The following is a 12,813-nucleotide window of genomic DNA, read 5'->3' as shown; positions in this document are numbered from 1 at the left end:
TAAAAGCCTGCCTTAGTATTGTCTATGACCACATCCATCCCTATATGTCCACAATGTACCCATCTTCTGATACCCAGCTGTGTGATGTGCCACATCACAATACTCCAATCATCTTGAACTGGTTTTTAAACAGGACAGTGAGTTCACTATACTCAAATGGCCACAAATGTGGCCAGAACTCAATCCAAAAAGTGTTTCTGGGATGTAGTGGAACAGGAGATTTGCATCATGGACATGACTCCAACAAATCTGCGACAACTGTGTGGTGCTGTCATGTCAATATGGACCAGAATTTCCGAGTAGTGTTCCCAGCACCTTGTTGAATCAATGCCGGGAAGAATTCAGGCAGTTGTGAAGACAAAAGGGGGTCCAACCCGATACTAGCAAGGTTTACCTAAGTCCTATTTGGATTCAGAATGACCAAATACATGACACCACGATTAATATATTGCTGTTGATGCATGGGCATCTATCCGAAACCACAATATTTCCCATTTAATATGGCCTTACAGTGGTATGGCATAATATAAAGACACTTTGTAGTAAGTCAGAGGTCAGAGCCGTGTATTTTTTTTAACACATCAAACTCACATGACATCAGGAGGCAACAGTTTTGTATAAACAGCCAAAACTTCTACCATTTCATTAAAATGAAAATCACAGACTGTAGAGCACTTTGTACTTTATGCTTTGTATAGAACAATGTGTTTGACATCCTATTCACTTATGTTTTGATAGAGGAAAGCTGCACTATGGGCTCACAGTCATTCTTTTTCTTCAGTTTTATCTTATCACTAGGCAACCACATGCAACGATTTCAGCTGAATGGGCTGTGTGAGTGCTTACTTTGTGGACACTTCCAAACTGCATAAACAGCATGACTCTGAGAACAAAACTGCTAAGTCTGTCAGCAATGAGCTGCATTTAAAGAAGTGGATGAGTTTAAATTGCATAAAACAACCATTATTTTCCTATCCTAATGTTCTGATATAGTCTGTGAACACTTTTGGAACACAGTATCTGTTGGCTCATTTTGGTCTTTCTGACATTCCCCTTTCCTAATATAAGTTTTTAAGGGTCTTGTAAAGTTGAACCACAAACCAAAGCCTTTTGTTTAAAACTAACATAGCATAGCAGAAAATCTGGATACTGTGCACAAGAGTGCAGCATCACGATGGACCCGTTTGATATTTAGTAATACTTTTTAGAAAATGTTTCACTGTCATATTCAAAGAGGATTTTAAAATGCCATTATTCAAATTTCAGCTTGCCTTCTGTGCGTTTCAATCTAAAGTCCACTCTCATAGTTTACACTGCTAAGAAGAGGCAATGGTTAGCTAGTAAAATAATGCATAACCCTCTGTGCTGGTATAAAAGCTAATGCAGAAAAAATGGTTTAGTAGTAGGATTGCAGTTAATATTATAGTTTTATTTTTTGCCCTGCAATTTGGAAGATCAACAATCCTTTGCCTCCCTTCATCGTGGTGTTATTTTGTGCAATTTCTGTGGTTTACACTCGAGGTTTTAAGGGTATTCTTCATGTTGCCAAAGTCAAAAAAACAAATAATAGCTGTAGCTTAATTTCAAGCTCCATGGAAATAATATACAGTTTTTGGTGTATATGGAAATAGATTGGCATTTATTCTAATCTGGTCTTGTTGTACCCTCAGATTGTTTCACAATTTTAACCATACAGCCTAGAGTTTATTCCATAAGCTTTATCCATTGTGTGCCGATGTCCACTTGTGAATGGCCATTTAACCTAACAAGGATGTCTATGGACTGTGGAAGGAACCGACATGACGACAATGATGACACGCAAACGCGACACAGGCTGTTTATTTATTTATTTGTTTGTTTGTTTATTCCTTATGTGCCCAACTCTATTGTGGGACATTGGCATCTGTCAACAGCCAAATTGAAAATTACACATTCTTAAACTGCTTGCTGATTTTATTTCCCCTACACTCATACTACATACTCAAAAGCTGTTTAGAATAAGTATGTATGGAAATAGGACAGCTTTTGTCTGTGTACTCAAAAGAATCTTAATTAGAATCCAATTTTTTGTGGACACAAAGCATAATGGCACACAGACACACACATGCACATGCACACATCTACACATAGGCACGCAAGCACACAGTAGATGCTGGAGTGCAGCATGTTCAAGCATTTTTTTGTAATCATTACGAAATGCCTCTTTAATGTAAAGCACAGCAATAAGTGTTTAAAGTAAAATTAATATATATAGTATGCTTGTGGATTTTTCGTCTGTATGTAACAATTTTGTAAATACCTGTCTGTTTGGATTTAAACTTTGGAAGCATAATTTACACTGAAAAGAAAACAAAATCACAGTGAAATGAAACTATATTGGAATGAAAGATTTCAAGGTTTTGCTTAAAACTTGATCCAGATCCAAATATTCTGTTTTAAGCTTATAAACACGACAAGTGGAGACAAGATGTGATAGTAATAGAGTGCATTTGTGAAAGGAACTGAATCCAACTCACCAGCATTATTTTCCCTCTTTTCTTCCCATATGCTCTTCTTTCCACTCTCTCTGTTCCCTATTTTCTCTCTCACACATAAACACACACACAGACACACATATGGGCTGAGCTGTGGTGTAATCCAATCAGAGCTCCTCAATGAAAGAGGGAGGAGGCATGCATGTGGATTAAGGTGTACAACAACAATCTTTATGGGATCAAATAAAGTGACACTGTCACTCTCAGACTCAGGAACTTAATCTACTTCCAATGTAGCTTCAGATTAATTCATGTATCTATCTATCTATCTATCTATCTATCTATCTATCTATCTATCTATCTATCTATCTATCTATATAGATAGATAGATAGATAGATATGTAAACTGTGAAATGTTTCCAACTAACATGTAGGAAGTTGATATAGAATATATCATTAAAATGTTCATTTGTGGTAACAAATCTATCTATCCCTATATCTATCTCTATATCTATCCATCTATATATCTATAGATATATAGATCTATATATCTATATATATAGATCTATATATCTATAGATATATAGATCTATATATCTATATATATAGATCTATATATCTATATATCTATAGATATATAGATCTATATATCTATAGATATATAGATATAGATATATATTAAATGGAGAAGGCAAGCTGATTTGTTGCATCCCAGTGGGACTAAATGTGAAAACGGCCTCTACGCATAGGTCAACAGTCCTCTGTCGTAGTCGGAATGCTGCAGAGTCCTGTGGCTTTTCATTCCAACCCTCTAATTAGGGGCTGGTTCACACCAGGGCCAGCAGGTGAATGCAATTAACTGCAATTAGCTGGTGAAACCGAAAACAACGGTACTGTGGCTGCAGAGTACTGGTGTCTGAAGACTGAATGACACTGATAGTAATAATACTGAAGACAATAAGGAACACTTGTATAGACTTCACATTCCAGTGTTAACACAGCTCGAGTGATACAAGCTGCAGCTTCATTGCATTGTGGTTCATTTCTGGTTTTTGGTTGTACGTATAAAAATGACTCAGTGTCTCTTGTGCAGTACGTTCCGCCATCTTTGACTAAACCTCAGAATTAAAGGATGGCTCTTGAAACAACTTCTGTTTGATTGTGAGGGAGTGACGTCACGTTCTTGACATTTACAGCTGACAGATTAGTGAAACCTCAGCTGTACGCACACAGCACATTTTGCTTCTACAGTAATCACAGCAAGAGAACAATCAGAATGGAAATGCCTTCTGTTTTAAAAATATATGACAACCTGCTCTGTGTATAAAAATGGATGGAAAAGTGTAATAACGGTCCTCAGAAAACTACTTCCATAAAGTCCATAAAGTCAGTTGATTTAATTATCTGCTTCATTTGTTTCTTTTTTGACTTGTTACCATGAAAATGACAGTTGTCTGCTTGTGAAACCAAGTCTCAGTTGCCATGACTCTTACTAGCAGAGCAACTGATGAGAAGTGTTAGTGGCCCAGTGATGTCACAAAAAGTAACATAAAAGAAGCAAAATTATTCATCCCACTCGTGACCCTCAGAAACCCGGACATTTGAAGCCGTTACAGAAACACATTAATGGTAATGGATTTAAAACAAATTGCTAAGCAGTCATATGGGTGTTTCATCTGGACACCCACTTAACTTAACGTGTAGGTGTGATGTCACCTTGTTTGTAGTAAATCCTTTTAATAACCTTAATTCAGAAAAATAAAGGGAAGGTAAATGGATGCATGAATGCAAAATAGATCAACCCAAGCAGTACTCACTCTAGTTTTAAAATATGCATGAAATGTGCAATATAAATGACGGCAGATTAGCAGTTTTGTCACCTTTTGTGGTTACGGACTTTAAGTCATCCACACGTTTAGAGCCACACACCTGCAGTATAGATAGAATGCATTCAGCGCATGTAATGTTTGCATATGTATAATGTGCATAACAATACCCACATATAACAAAACAGAATCGCTCTCCATAAATTACAGAAAGCGCTTAATAGAAAGCAACAATCAATTACACTCTATTACCACCTTTAAATCACCACTGATTATGCGTTTCCTGTCATTCAGTTATTTCCCATGTGTTTGCGTTTTTTTTATTTGATTTTTTTCTTGAATGCATTCTTGTATTTTGAGAAAGACGGCGAGACAGCGAGAGAAGGATCCAACATGTCTTGGCTTGAAGATGTGGTTTTGTGGTCTGCTTCGCCATCAGGCCACTAAAGTGGATGTGTAGTAACACCAGGCATAATGCTAATCCTGCACTTCTCACATCTCCATAAATTAATTTGTGTGTGTGTGTGTGTGTGTCAGTGTATGTGTGTGTGCGTGCAGGCGTGTGCATGTGTTTCCCTCAAACATTTTGTGTGTTTTTGCATGTGTAGCTGCATTTGCTGCTCTCCACGCTCTCCTTCTCTCTTCACGTTCTCAACACAGTGCCAACATTCACACACACACATACACACACAGCCAGTTGCCATGGCAACCAGGAGCTAGCATGAAAGCTGTGAGGAGAGGTGGAGCATGGCACCAGCCTGACAAGCAACTGCCACTGTTTGTGTGTGTGTGTGTGTGTGTGTGTGTGTGTGTGTGTGTGTGTGTGTGTGTGTGCGCATGTGAAGGTGATGCAGTAATGTGTGTTTTTGTGCATATTCCTGTGTTGACCCATAATGAGACAGGGGAGGAGGGGGATGGCGACATTAACAGCCTGAAAGAGTAAATAACAAAAGATGCTGTGTCCATTAACCATCGTCTGCTTTCCAGTTACACTTCACTGTTTAAATTCAATAATTAGATGTCACTTTATGGCTGGAAAAACATTTTCTCCCCCTTGTGAGTTTACACAAAGCTTATAGAGTATACCAGTTAAAAGTGTATTTAACAAAGGCTTTAATGTTACAGCTGTCGCATCCAAGTTCTGCTTTCAAGTTTATGTTCATGATTTCAGTAAAGATTGGAAGTAAACGCCCAAGGATTTGGGCGTTTACTTCCATTGGGATATTTAGTTTCTTGCATTGAGTTACACTGAATTTACAGCAGCTGCATGTTCCTGAGAATGAATTGTGACAGCAGTGATGTCAAAGGTCAAAGGGTTTTTGGCTCGAGAGTGAGGAAATGATATATTTTTTATAAAATATTCATTGTGCTTTTGAATCATACTTTTAAACCCAAATGGCCTGTTTTTGCCCATGTTCCCTTCAACATTGTCCATACAGTAGGAACAGCAGCTACATGATATCCTCAGTATTATGATCAGTATGTTAGATTACTGACTTGGCTGTGCAGACCTCTCAAATGAGTGAAATCAGAAAGTCTCAGAAGATGAACCAGGTTTTCCATCCTTCCTCAGTTTGTTGTTCTTAGCTTCATGAACTTGAACCTATATGTCAACAGTGTCCTTGAGCGACACACTGAATCTGCAACTGCTTCAGAGCGCCTTGAATGGCACCTCTCTTTTATCGGTGCGTATATATGTTTGAGGTTAATGAAAGGCATTTCAAAGCACTTGGGTATAGACGTGCTTGCTACATAAAAATACTGAAATGCCAAAAAATCCAAATGACAATATTTCATGCAGAATTTGTTATTCCCAAAACACTGAATTGCATTTAGCTGTGAAATGCCAGGGTTTCTGCTCCCTTTCTTTAATGTCTGCTTCTGGACATAGTGAAAAAATTGAGATATTGATTTAACTCTTTACTCAAGTAAAAATGAAAAAGTACAGGATTGGAAATCTACTGAAAGTACACGTGTAAAAAACTGTTTTTATCTATGAGTGCATTTCTCTTATAAAATAAATAACTTCAAAACATGCTTTCTCACTACTATCCCTGTCTGACACTGGTAATTCAGAAAGGCTGAATCTGCATTTTAGATATTAATCTCTTCGCTGCACAGAGCTTGGGGAGTTTGACCATCACACTGATTGGTCAGAGGTCGGCTTGTGGACATGTTGTGGTTTGTCTAGTTCATTTCAGGGTAACAAAAGCAGGCAATGACACCAATTTCCACCCCATTGACCTTCCATTGTGGGGAGGTTTGAGAGGTGACAAGGTCAGTGGTGATGCTATGTTTTATGGGTTGATGGTGGTCTGCCTGACCTCAGCCTGATCATAGAAAAGAAAACAAACATATGCTCTTTTTAAATTGACTCTAAATCACAAGGGACAACTTGTGAGGTTCCAGTTCATTAAATAGATTTGGACTTTCACTGTGGTTAAGATTATTTAGAGATGATGTAATGTCACAGCCTTTCCAGACCATAATGTTGAGATAGAAAAACCCACATTTCTCCATATCAGAACAGGACCTTTTATCTGTTCCTATCCCCAAATGTGATTCTAACAGATTGGTTAAAACGATTTAAAATAATACATAAAACAACACTCTTATCAAAGACAGAATGTGACAATAGAAAGCTCATCTCTCTGTCATTAACAGACAATGATCAACTAATGCACATATTCCTGAGTATAAACCTTTTCCTCTCTGCACGTTCCCAGGCAAAGTTTGCTGCATGTCCGTATCCTAGTTTTTGAAACAAACTTTCCACTTTATAAACTTGTTCAAGTAATCTGAAAAGTCTTCCCAGAGTAGGACTTTTTTTTTCTTTGCCTATCCAAACACTTTGGCAACCAAAAAAAAATTACTCTATTAAATACTGCCAGGAACTTAGTTTCACCTTTCTCAGGTCAAACCTCAGCTCAAGTTTGCCTGAATTTTTGTAGGAAAGCTCAAGGTGTCAGATGTAATGATAAAAAAATAAACTAGTAAATAATTATTTTTTTTTAAATCCTGTTTAAGATTGTCTGCACCTGAAACAGTGTGCCAGCATTTTTGCATTACCTGTTGGCTAATTTAAACCTGCTATAAATTAGTTTACAAAGAGTCAAACATTTGCACAACATCCTTCTTTTCTACCCAGGACACCTTGAAAGTTTTGTATTTTTCAGTCATCAAATCACTACCAAAAGGATGTCAACCACCTGTTGAATGTACAACATGGTGTGCACAGAGCTGCTGGGCACTTATTCAGCACCTGAATAAGGGAATCATTGAATCTTTTCTTTTTCTAACATATAACCAACTTTCTTTTTGCTCTGAGAAACTATGTTCCCGTTTCCTTTTCACCTGTGTCACCAGCCAGACCAGTGCTTTCCTAGGTACCTTAACTCAAAAAGTATGTGGCGACAAATAACATATTTCAAGGTTGTAGCAGATTACATCTCCTTCTTCCATGCTGAATTGTTTTGGCATCCTAATGTAGCCTTTGACATGTGAGAGAAGCAGAAATAATCGATATAATTGACTTTAAAAATCTCATTATGCCATTGTTCTGCATATTTGGCAGAATCTTATTTTAAGTGTTTGCATATTCTGGATGTAAAACCCCAAAAGAAACAGATAGATATAACTCACGTTTTCCCCAAAATACTTAATGTAACCAAGTAATGATTCAGTAAAAGTCTCTTAGAATGGAAGTTATTTTGAAAATGGGGAAAAAATGTCTGTTCGGTAATGCAGTAATTCTGAACCTGGTGCTGAACAGTCACAGTATCAGTGATGTAAATGGTGTTTTACCCCCAGTGTCTTCAAATATCCCCCCAGAGTTTGACTTTTAAAAAGTATCATAGGAAATTCTGTCTTTTACAGCTAGAAGCTCAATAGGCGAGATGAGAAACTTCACACATTCAGAGGAACAAAGAAATCTTTAAGGTGTAAAAGCATGTTTAAAACAAACAGGAAAAAAAACATTAAAAAAATATTGATTAAAAGCACTCTCGTTTCTGTTTAATCTGCTAATGAAGGCCACTATAAAACAACATAGAAATTTAGTTTTGTCGTTGTTTAATAATGTACAAAAATCACAAAAGGGCAGTTGAAAAAAAAAAAAGCTCAGTAACACTTCAGGATATTCATCTTACTTTTCTTAGCAGGGAAATAACCAGTCAATACTCATTACTTTATGTGTGTTATATTTTTAAATGATCCTTGCGGTGTCCCCTAAAATTGATAACATTTTAGTCAGTCAGCTCGTATATGACGAAATTTACAGCATGTTTCAAGATTGTTCACAGGTTATTCAGCCCACATTATTCCACATTTGTGTGCAGATTTTGATTTATTTCAAAGCTGTCAGACTAAACTCAGGAGAAAATATGTAAATATAGAATATTTCATTTCTTTGAATAATTCCCCATAGTTTCAAGAAAAGCCTGGCACAGCATTATACACCGTATATTATATACTGTGAAAATAAGGGAATTAAGTTAATTTGAGAAATAAACTGCATGTCTGAAGGTTCAAATATACTTTATAGTTAATTTACCAATACAAGTTTACAACATTCATCACTCGTGGGTCTTTTCTCAGCCTGAGCCGTTTCAAGATTAGATCACTGAAAAGACACAGTTCCTCCAACGTCCAGACAGATCCATCTCTAAACCATCTGAGGCCACTGAATAAAACACATTTCATGCAAGTCACTGAACATTTCCTGTCCTTCATCCACAATGCCACCCACAGCCCACAAACACGGAGGCCCTCACAAGTTTAAAATCTCACGCATTACCATGGGAGCCAGCCAGATAAAACTCCACCCTCACTGCTTTCACCTTATTGCCTCTATGTGGCCCTGATATGGCAACAGAGGGACAATGGCCAGCTTGTGTGTAGCTTCAGATTTAATGCTGGGGAGTAAATGGTGATGTGGGGGTGCAGTTGTTGTTCCAAACAGAAGTGTAAGTATACTCAGAGGGTGTGGTGCAACTGTTAAAAAGCAGACACTGACAGTCGCCTTGAACTTGAACCCCACCCCCCCCGAGGTCCCCTTGACCTTAGCTCTTTTCCCGTGCTCCTCTCTGCCCTCAGCGGTGGTGGCGGCCTTTGTTGAGCTGTCGGCATTAACTCTTCGCGCCTCTCTCTCACAACCAACTCCTCCCCACCCAACGCTCTGTCCTCCATCTTCCCCGGGGGCCAAGCCTCTTCTTCTTCTTCGTCTTCTTCTGTAACCACTTCCCCCTGTATTTCTGATTTTGTGTGTACCCATCTGCTCTGTGCAAACTCCCCACACTCCAGTGGGGAATTTTGTTTTCCCAGAATGCTAATCTGACCCCCAGGGTGGGTGGGTGGGGGGGGTGTTCATTCCCACATTCTGGATCTGGGATTTATTCTTTTGTTTTTAAGGAGAGAAGCACTGCAGGATTTGTCCTATCACAGGGCAAAGGATAACTACTGTAGGTATAAAAGCTGAAGTCTGTTACAGCATTATGAGCAAGATTTGTGATTAAAGCCATCAAAGAACTGATGATTTTCAGGAATTCTCCAATCTTTAATCTTCTGAACCCTGACCAGCATTTTAACTTTCACCCAACTGCTTCAATAAATGTGTACCGGATCCCCAAACGTGTCATTTAATTTTTACAAGACTATAAAACCACATTTAGCTTCCGTCTCCCTAGTTGCCCCTGTTTATAGGATTTTGCCTCCAAGCTACTCACGTTCCCAGGAGCTCTGCTCTGATTGTGTCTTGCACCATTATCATTGTTTTCATTTTTTGTCATTTTTAAGAGATTTGTCTCCAAAATTAGGACCTGTCACTGATCAAAAATGAAGCAGCTTTCAAAGGAGTTGCACTGCATTTTTGATTTTGTCAAAACACCTCCATGGTATGAACAACAACTCGGATGCTAGCGGGGGCAAGAAGACGGAAGGAGAGGAGGAGAGGAGCAGAGTGATTTAATCTGCTAATTTTTCTCAGGTCTTTTGGCTTTTGACAGGCAAGTGTAATGGTCCTTCAAGTAATGGAATCAGCCACTCAAGCAATACACACACACACTTGCTCACAGACGCATGCACACACATTCACTAGCTAAAAGCATGCCTGTTTTGCATATGAATGACATCACCGTAAAGTTTTCTGGGGAGGTTTTTGGCGGTTGGGGAGGACAGAGGGGGACGTGGTGGAGAGCAGCCCTATGAAAGGAAAAACATTAGTCAAATCACTTCCCGCTTCAGTCACCCGCCCCGGCCAAACTACTTGACATTCCACAACAGGGCTCGCTCGCCTTCAAGAAAAAGCATCCTCAGTGATCCGGACGTCTAACTCATCAGGCCTAAGCTGCAAGTTTTACTAGCCTCTACTGCTTGAGTATTTCTCCTTCATTTTATACATAAATAAGCTCCAAGTGATGGCTTTGGGGTGTGAGAGGATTTTAAGCTTAATGTTTTAACTGCTACCTGTGCAGATGACAAAACTTCAATTTGAAATGTCATCCTGCAAAGGTAAAAACCTTGTCACTCTCACTTTTTTTTAACTTTTAAGTTAGGCTGAAACACTGAAGGTCCTCGTTTACTGCACACAATTCTATTACCTTTCCAAACTCCATTAGCCAAACTGAAAAATGCAGGGATGTCAAGCTGCAAGCTAGATTATGGTACTGAGTTGCCATCCTGAGAAATACAAAAACACGTCAATACTGGTGTCATTTACCTCCCTTCTCTTATGCAGTCAAACATGATGTCACAATTTTTCATGTCAGTGAAACGTGAAGAGTAATGGGGGATGTCTAAGTTTAAACAGGAGTTTGGGTTAAATGTGAACGTTTTATAAGAGTGTGTGCTATGTAATCTCAGCTTCAAAAAAATGAAGGTTATTTTGTGAAGTGCAACAACATAGCTAACATCCAGTCATTTAAATATGATTTCAACATTACTAGTGAAAGTCCAGTATTCACTGTTTTGCTTAGGTTTGCTAAATAGTACTACCCTAACTTGTTTAACTTAAGTAAACTTTACTTAGTGTTTTTGAGGCAACAGGTTTGTGTAATTTTTTTCAAGTTCTGGGAACTAATCAGATTTTACAGTGTATTAGCAAATGATACTAAAAATATTTAAAGTAGAAACATTCAGAATGGAGCATAATCGATAAATTATACAGCATTTAATGCAGCAGTACTTATTTGTTAATTATGCTCATTCATAGCACCTTATGGTGGTTTAACTATTTTTGTATGCTGTTACTAATCATCAAATGTTTGCATGTTTTTTTATGTTGCATCATAATATTCAAAGTAAGCAGTATCAAGATTTTCAGCTCGAAAGTAATACATCGTTTCCCTTTTGAAATGTATAGGAGCAGAAGTATGAAAGATGCTTTTCCAGAAAAGGGAAAATCATTAAGTCAGTGTTACTGGAGTTCCCATGAGTCTCCTTATTTGGCAGCTCGAACCCCCTAGTTGTCAGATTTCCAGATTTCTTCACTACTAGGAACAAAAGCATTGCCAAGCACACAAGAGGAACATCGTGATACATGGTTTTCCAATCATATGTTCTCTATTTAGAAAAGCAGTTATTCAGACTATTTTTCAAATGAAGAAATACTCGTTCCAGTCTGACTTACAGACCCGCTGTCCATTCCGTCTGCCCTTTCAGCTTCATGATGGTAATGTATTTATAGGAAAAATAAATCATCTGATAATCAAAGTGGAACAATCGTGTTTAATAACATTTAAAATTTTATCTGAATGGCATAAGCCACTTTTTACCCATGCGAACACTGTGTGTGTGTGCGTGTGTGTGCAAGGCGCTAAAATTTGATCCTCTAGCTGCCACTCGTCAGATTGCTTATCAAGAAATCCTTCAATAATCTCCACACCGAAGAGACCAACTCTCCGCTCACACACACACACGTCCGCGGCTTTATTCTTTATTTATTATAAATGAAACATCACGCTCGACAACATATCCTTCAGAGCTTCTGATGTCATTTTGTCTTTGCTCTATGAACAGAATGACCAGCTGCCACACTGCGAAGCAGCTCACAAAGGTGGACAGATCTGGACGGACACCCACTTTTTCTGGCTCCAGCTACGACAGCATCCAAAGACACACACATCCTCTGTCCTTGCAACCAGTTGCAAACATGTTTTCCCCCCCAAAATCACACAGAATGGCCTCCTAGGGTTGCATTCCTGCATACCAATGCAATTCTGAGCAACTTGTGAAAGTTCATCACAAAGCATCACACCAGTTCCAAGACCTTGGACGTGCACCAAACCCCGCCATTTCCCACTTTTGGACCCCTCTTGTCACCAGGCTCCTTGTGTTCTCGTCAATCAAATTGTTCTGCGGACCCCTTTGCAGTTTTTCTTTAAATCTGCTCCAAGTCATGTTAATGTCATTGAGACGCCATCTTGGAATCAATTTCTTCAGTCTCATGATTGGCCGTTGTGAGCAGCCATTTTGTGCTATATGTCAAAGGGAAGCCACACCCCATCGCTATAAACACA

The sequence above is a fragment of the Mchenga conophoros genome, linkage group LG11 (genome assembly GCF_057382185.1).
Source record: "Mchenga conophoros isolate Kocher_MC1m ecotype Shallow Benthic linkage group LG11, M_conophoros_male_GT1.1, whole genome shotgun sequence".
NCBI classification, from domain to species: Eukaryota; Metazoa; Chordata; class Actinopteri; order Cichliformes; family Cichlidae; genus Mchenga; species Mchenga conophoros.
This window is presented reverse-complemented; position numbering follows the sequence as displayed.